Genomic DNA, 8106 nt, shown 5'->3' with positions numbered 1-8106 from the left:
AGAATTTCATCGTACCTTGCCAGTCTGTGTTTCAGGCAGGGAGGAAGCCAGATCTGCACGCTCCCTGGTATGCGGGTCCCTCGTGTTCGGATGTGCTGCGTGAAGAAGGTACCTGAAGGCTATTATTTTTTATGTCCCTTAGTTCTCTACTGCCTGTCTGTATAACATAGCCTGTCTTACCTGAAAAGATGAGTCTTTATTACACGAAACAGTACAAATCAGGCACACAGTCAAAACCAAAATAACTCACGTTAGTGTCAAGTCACAGCGTGACACGGGCTTGCGTAGCAAGTGAAAATGTCACATGCTGGCTTCTGTTGTTTCCAAACATAGAAGTGTATTAGCAGATTTTGACAGAAAATATGCATTGAACATCATGTTGGTATTACTTCTTCATATAAATCATGGTTTTGAAGGGAGGGTCCATCACAACTACTGGAAGGGGAAATACTCCACTCAGTTTTGGATGGGAAGAGAGGTGAGTTCAGAAAGAGACAGTCCACTCTATAACACAGCCAGATAACCCCTCCCTCACATTATCAATCCAGACCTACTTGACTAATAAACAATAAAAATAGATATATTATCTTGCTTATGCTTTTTACCCCATTTGCAGGAGGCAACAAGCAGAAGATTTTGTATGTTCATTTTGCAGTTTATTTTCTATTTTCCTTTCGGCCTGTTATCACTCTAATAATCACCTCCGTTGTCTCAGCTCTTCTTAGAGGAATTAGCTGATGGAAGAGCAATACTCCTGTGAAAGAGCTTCTTAAACCAAGGACAATCCTTTTCCTGTGAGCCAACAGGAACATTCTCTTCTTACGCTTGGGTTAAGGGAAATAGGTAACTGTCAAAGAAGCTGTTTCTTAATTACCTCTTCCCATTCCCTCAGCAGCAGCAGCCAGCACCCCTCTTCAGCCTATTACTTAGGTGGAATTAAAAGCCCAAAGGCTTACAGCAAATACTGTATATCCTATAGTGATCTCTATACCTAGTATCGTTAATTCTTACTGGAGCAAAAAGGAAAGCTCTCAAAATTCTCTCTGCAGTTATTGACAAAACAAATGACTTAATGAAAAGGGAACACGTTACGGACACTGGTGGATTCTAGGTAGCCAGCTATCTCATGTAATGACCCAACAAATACCAGATGACATAGCTAGCTGAGGTCAACACTCCTCATAGGGTTTACCTTGACCAACTACAGAGATAAGTATTCCCTATGCCTTGCTGTTCCAGTATGTTTTCTTTCTAAGACTGGCACTTCAAAAGACGGTATCTCGGGAAACCAAAGTATAAAGGAATTATTTGTTTTACCCATGCCCTCCAGCCTTCCTATGGCTGATATAGGCAGTACAGCAGTGCTGTTTTGGAGGCAATTGATGATTAAAGCCTACAAAAGGAAGCGCTTCAAATTATGTCAGGGAATATTGATTTTTCATGTATCTTTTGCCTTGTAGAGATGGCTTTTTGATGCAAAGGGAGATGAAATCAAGTGATACATTATGGTGTCAACCAAAGGAAAAGGGGAAAACCCAGGCCCTTTACCATCTCTGTCATTAAGGCATTCATGCCAGTTAGAACCATTGCCAAAGAGCCCAGCTCCTTACTGTGGAAGACACCCCCAAAATCATACATGTGTGTTTGTGTGTGTGTGTTTGTGTGAAGAATGCTAGTGATCAAATATGGTTCACATAGGCTCTCTTCAGCTTCAGCTTCCAGCCCCAGTTTCTAAACTTCAGGATCAGTATGTATGCCGAGATGATTCTGTTAAAAATCAACAAGAAACATGTTCTGAAGTCTTACTCCATGGACACAAACCTCTTAACTTGCCCCCTGTCTTGAAAGAATCATGGCTATGATACTTCCTAACAGCAACAAGGAAAAGGATGGTGGTACACAAATACTAGCAAACCTATAAGTAGTTGAAGCAATGGAGTCAGTATAGCAAAATAGCAGAGACATCAGCAATCTGTATGGAAAAGTCTCTGGATAATTTTTTAAAAATTGGATTATTTATATCTGTGAACCCCAGCAACTTTTTTTTTCTTCTTGTGCATGTTCAGGGAACATAAGGAAAACTGGCAGATAAAGGAAGTTTCCTCTTTTGTTCTGCTGAGGCAGAGAGATGTTGGGGCTTTGTGTGTCCCCTCCATGGCCTCCAGTGGGGAGGCAGGAACTGAGGCTGAGGACAAAAGGACTGCATGTACATCTCCTACACGGTACTTGACAGAAGTGCCTGGATGAGTGGAGTTTTCATGTCATTCCTACTTTCTGTTCCCTGTACTGGTGATCTGCTTCCACATCATCAGAAAATATCTGAGCGATACAAAATTATCAGTGGTGACCAGCCTGACCTGGAGACCACAAAGGCAGCTACGAAATTCAGCAGCTGAGGACAAAGTGGGACTATTAAAGGTACTTCAAACCCTACACAGTTACCAAGTAACAATTTAACATCTGTTTTAAAATGACAGCTCTCCCTGCAGAAAGTAGGTCGTTTCTTCAACGCCAAATTCAAAACAGACAGATGATAGCTGTATTCCCTTAAACCAGTTATTCTAGCTATCAGGCAGTTCCTATTGCTATCTTAAGCTAGAAGTAATCCTTTGCACCTTATTCAAAATCCTTTGAACAATCCGAGAACAGAGGATGTGTTCAAAGCATTCCTTTATCCCCAGGGACGACACAGGACTACATCAACGCTTCATGTTTGGTCAGTGGATTTACACGCGGTGGCGCAGAGGGAAGGGCTGCCCATGGGTGGCCTGGGAAGGTCCCCTGGGTGAGGGACATAGGGGACCAAACTGAGCTCAAGTCCCCTGGACTTTCTTCTCTGACCTAAAACTCAGCTCAAATCCTCGCGCAGAGGCCCGGGCCACGCGCCCAGCCTAGGAGCCGCCACAACGGGAATGCCCTTTACGAGCAATGGGCAAAAAGCCTGTCACCAAAATTAACATGGCTCTACCCAAGCCTGAAGAGTCTCCTGCAGTGCAATTTAAAAACAACCTAAAAACAATTCTGGAGAAATGGTTACGGCCAGTGCACAAAGGGGTTGGTTCTCTGCGCTACCGCCTCCACTGAGGTCAAACCAATACGAGTAACCTTAACAAAAAGAAAGTCAGGCCCAAAGCTATTCTGTACAAAGGTGACTTTTTCTTGCCCTCTGCAATGCTGCCTCAAATCCTAGCGAGAACTATTTGTAAGCGGCCCAACCTCCCTTCTCCCCAGCACTGCCAGAGAAGAGCCAAGTCCATCAGACTGGTAGGACAATAAAGGAAAGCACAAGTAACTTAACTAAATCTTTTCTCTTGTCCCTAGGGTAATCAACCACATATCCCGATGCAGAGAAAAAACCCACATTTCTAAGCCTTGCTTTATAAGCTTGGGAACTAAAGCTGTCTCTTGGGCTCCTAACCATATAAGGTCTTCCCTTGGTCCTTTCCCTCTCAAATGGAAAACACTCAGACGTGACCTCTTGTCCGACAGCTCACACCCTGTGTTTTTATTGCTCTTGCACAAACACAAGCAGTCTGCTTGCCGGAGTGCTAGACAGCCCACCCTTTCCCCATCGTGGTGGTGGGTAGCTCGCTGCTGGCTGTGATGAATCACAGTTGCTCTTTGGAAACTCACTCTGATTTAGCAGGAGCAGCGTAACATTAGAGTACCTGAACAGGTCTGACTCCACACGTCAGCTAATAAGCTTTTCATGGAAAGTTGGATTCTGTTACTAGTTACATCTAGCTACACTCTTCTTATGACAAACACCTATTCCACCCTGTCTTTGCTTGACAGAAGATGACTAAGATGATTTGCTTGGAAAGAAACCAACTACAAAAGAGCATTTCCCTCCTGCTGTCTTCATACACCATAGCTGATTAGTTTCATTTCCCTGTGCTGTTAAATGTCAAGTACCTTTGTTATGTGTACACTTATTTTTTTGAGTCTCCAAAGCAGACCAAAGGAGCTTGGCAAGGTAATTTTTTAATTGTACTCCACCTCCCCTGCTTGAAAAGTACTTTTTGCCTCTTCCCTATGGTGCACTAATATTTTTTAACCTATGCACAACACTTCGGACTTGATTTTCCTCCCGTATTGTGGTAAATGTGGCACAGCTCCCAGCTAAGTCACCCAAGCTATGGAAGTGTGTGTGAAAGGGGAGTCACGCTGACTACCTGCAGCAGTGACTGCAGACAGCCGAAGAAAAGGCTTTGATGTGGGAATGGAGGAGCCGGTGTGGGAAGCTCATGTTACTGGGCTGCTCATGCATCCTAGGGTGGGAAACGAAAGCAGAGCCGTTTCTGAATTTTCACTAGCTAAGAAGCAGAGTTATATTTGCTGCTGGTTGAGCAGGATCCATCCACAGATCAAGCACAACATCAATAGCAGCATGCCTCTTTCTTCTGCTTAAACTTTGAAGAATCACCTGTGCAGGCAAGAAAACAATTTAGATCTTAATGCCAACGGGGCCTGCAGTCTGAGACGATGCTCGCCCTAAACCACAGGAGTGGGAATAAGTCCCGAGTGGGTTTCTTTTCAGTGCAATAGTTTGTCATGCTCAGAACCTGGCAGCACCTGCAGGAGAATGGCATAACACTTCACTGTCAGAGTACCCCGAGTCCCCCATGGTTCTGGTCTCGGTTTCAGACACAGGGTAATTAAATTATTTCAGTGAGTCAGTAAGTTACATCGACCTCTTGGAAAACACCACGAGTGCACAGAGAGCAGCGAGCACACTATAAATCCATGCCCTGGCTTAGTGCACTCTGACTTCTTGATAAAGACAGGCTCCTGAACTCAAGGCAGTTGAAGCCATAGGCTCCAAAGGTTTGCTGTCTTCCCGCTGTGCAACACACGGCAATCACGACTGCTCTCATGCAAAGCAGGTGCATGCATTTTCCTATAAAGCAGTTTCAGTCTGACAGCAGCAAAGCAGGAGCACCTTCCCCTGCTTGCTCACGTCTCAGACTGCACTCAGAGAACACTACTCTCGGCACTCAAAGGCAAGCAAGCTGGAGTGGAAAGCAGTGTCCAGACCTTTCCTTTCCACTGCTGTCTTATTTCCAGATTGTAGCATGGGCAGATTTTTCATTTAATGTTAATCCCCTTAGGCCTCTGCTGTAAGGACCGAGGTCTTCCTTGAATGCTCTCAAACAGCAGACAAAAGACATTTGGTCCAGATAAAAGAAGATACAAGCTTGAAGCAACTCTGTAAATACCAGAACATCTGTGGGATTACAATGATCCAAAAAGATGAGAACAGGCCCTATCACCAGATCAGCCCAGACTTACAAGCCAAGGAAAAGACCAAATCACAGCTATGAAATTTGCAATTCATGTTTGTTTCTTTAAAAAAGTAGACAAGCAGGTTCAGTGCAAGTAAAATAGTGAAAGGTGAAGGAAAACATCACACAAATGGGAATATGATCTAGAATTAAAAATTTATGGCGTAAATAAGGAGTGGACAAGTTATCTGCTGAGCTTTTGGGTCTCCAGAAATGAGAATGATGCTGACGGTACCTGCAGGGTGCCCTGCGGCACACAGAAAAACCACAGAAGGATGGCCCAGTGCCTTTACCATGCACAATGCTGCAGGAAGCATTAAGACCCTACTGATGAAGGATATGACTGAAGCTGTGTGCAGCACTGTCACTCCCTCCGTTTCTCTGTCATGCTGCAGAAAGGAAACTAAATGAGCTCTCAAAACCATCCAGTCTCAGTCAGCCCTCCCCCAAACTGTCGGGTTTCTGTGGAAAGCCCATTGCTCCCTGGGGTCATTTTCATTGCACTTCAGCTCTTCCAGGAACTCAGACATGCTGACAGCAGTCCCTCCTCTGCCAGACACCCAATCAGAGCACCGAGGGAGGTTTTTCTAAGGAAGCTAATTGAACATGTTTTATTAAAAAGAAAAAAAAACAACCGACACCCACTGCTTTGCTCTATGGGCAAATTCTATGAAACACAGAAAACCCAGAGGACAACATGCTAGGCACCGGATCAGCTGGAAATATCATTTACGGAACCACACAAAGCTGACAATGAACTTTCCCTGGTGTCTGGAAGGGACATAAGACCCACACCTGGCCTGCACCTTACCCCTTGTCAAAGGGGTGTCTCGGGTTGTGTATCAATGCCTGGAAAAGTGTAAAATGGCAGTTTTACGCACACTTCTCAGTATGAGCTGTGGGGCAAAAAATGACTCAGAATTCACCACGTGACTGGAATTGCTATTCACTATGCAAATCCATCAGCAGTGATTAGCACACCGAAGTGGTGGAAGTAAGGCCAAGGACACTGAGCACACACTTTTTATTTGTAGAGCTCCAGTTGCCCTCTCTGTACTATAATAACTCATAAAGCAACCTATCTTCCTGCTGCACCGAGGTTCTGAAATTAATCCCAACGTTACAAGGACATAGAGCACTGTGAGGTTGGGAGAGTCATACTTTGATTTCCTAAAAAGTGCGAGGGGATATACCACTGGGATATACAAGATGACTCCATTCAATCCCACCTATACTCTTTACAATCCCACCCAGAAGCGGAAGGCTATCTCAGAAGGGACCAGAGCACACGTGGGGCTGAATGGGAAGGCACTCATCAGGCACCGGCCACGGTTTTACGAGCTTGGGGACACAGGGTCCCGCAGAGAGCTACGCTGGCTCTTGGACCCAAGCTGGTATCACCATGGCCGTGTACTGAATGGACACAGAAGCTCCAATTAGCTCCGGTTTGAGCATCTCTGCAACGTGACTTGTTGCAGTATGCGAACGTTTCTCCGGACTTTAAAAAGAGAGTATGTCGCTCACTGCTGTAGGTCACAGGTATGGATGTAAAGACGGAGCAGAGAGGAAACAAGCTTTGAAACCTCATACACACCATAGCTCTCACTGCAAAGGCAAGATAAATAGAAATATAGCAACATGCCACAGTTATTTATAGCAATTGGCTTTACAGATTTTTCATCTGAGGTTTTCTAAAGGCTTTATGAAAATGTGCCAAATTCAGCACAGGTGTAATTTTATCATGGCTAGAACTTTATCCTTAATCCACACATTGATGCACAAGTCACTACAGGATATATAGGAATTACTCCATATATCTCTATCCCACAAAACAAAGACAGCAATTACTAGGCAGCACCTCTGAACTACAGTTTGGAACTGGAAGTCAGAAAGTGTTCACAAGGAATATAGGGAGGTGAAACACGTTATCCATAAATGTAGGCTGAGCAGGATGCAAACATTATTGCTCGCTTTTTTACATTATATTGTCTTGGGCTTTTTGACTATAAGTGCACCTCTCTCCCATCGGAACGGAGGATCTCTAATCCTGTGCAAGGTGAAGGGCTCAGGCACAGCTGAAAAGCAGATAATCATGAAGCTGAAGGACGAACTGGGTTGAGACATCTTCTTCAATGTCCCCCTGATACCATCTATTTATGGGAGTAAATTCACACAAAGGCTTGTGTAGCTGCCAGATTCATGAATTCTGTTTAAATTCCTCCAGCAGTTGCAGCTAGAAAACAAGTGTTATCAAATTCCTAACATTTCTGAGCAGGAAACACCACAAATGGCCCACTGCAGATGTGTCTGCTCTCCCCAGGAAGACCTAGGAGCAGGGAAGGAGAGCTCAGTGCAGATGTTCTCACTGTAGCAGATTATCCAACTGCAAAGGCACCAGACCTCACTGTACCACGTGCGCTCTCCTGCTCTGGTCTGCAGGCAGCATAGCTATGCCGCTGGAGCACCAGTAGGTCCTCTTGCCAAAGCGAGTCATTGCTGGTAGGGTGCAAATCATGTAAACACACCTCATTCGCATCCAGGCGGTTTTAGAGGCTCAGCCTTTCCAGCTGTGGGGTTGGTGAGGGCTGTGCCAGCTCAGGTTCAGCCTCTGCGTTGTGATTTACTGTTATCACAGATGGTTTGCACAGCCTTCAAGCTGCTTAAACATCCCCTTTGGACTGAGAAGCATCAATGAAGACAACTGCTAATGCATTACTTCGGGATATTGCGTGGTTCCTAAACCTTTCAGCTGCCTCTGTTCCCTCCGACCTTCTCCCAGATAGTCTCATGCAACAGGAGAATAAACTAACAAGTGCAAAGG

The sequence above is a fragment of the Pygoscelis adeliae genome, unplaced genomic scaffold (assembly GCF_000699105.1).
Source record: "Pygoscelis adeliae isolate BGI_AS28 unplaced genomic scaffold, ASM69910v1 Scaffold94, whole genome shotgun sequence".
Lineage (NCBI taxonomy): Eukaryota > Metazoa > Chordata > Aves > Sphenisciformes > Spheniscidae > Pygoscelis > Pygoscelis adeliae.
This window is presented reverse-complemented; position numbering follows the sequence as displayed.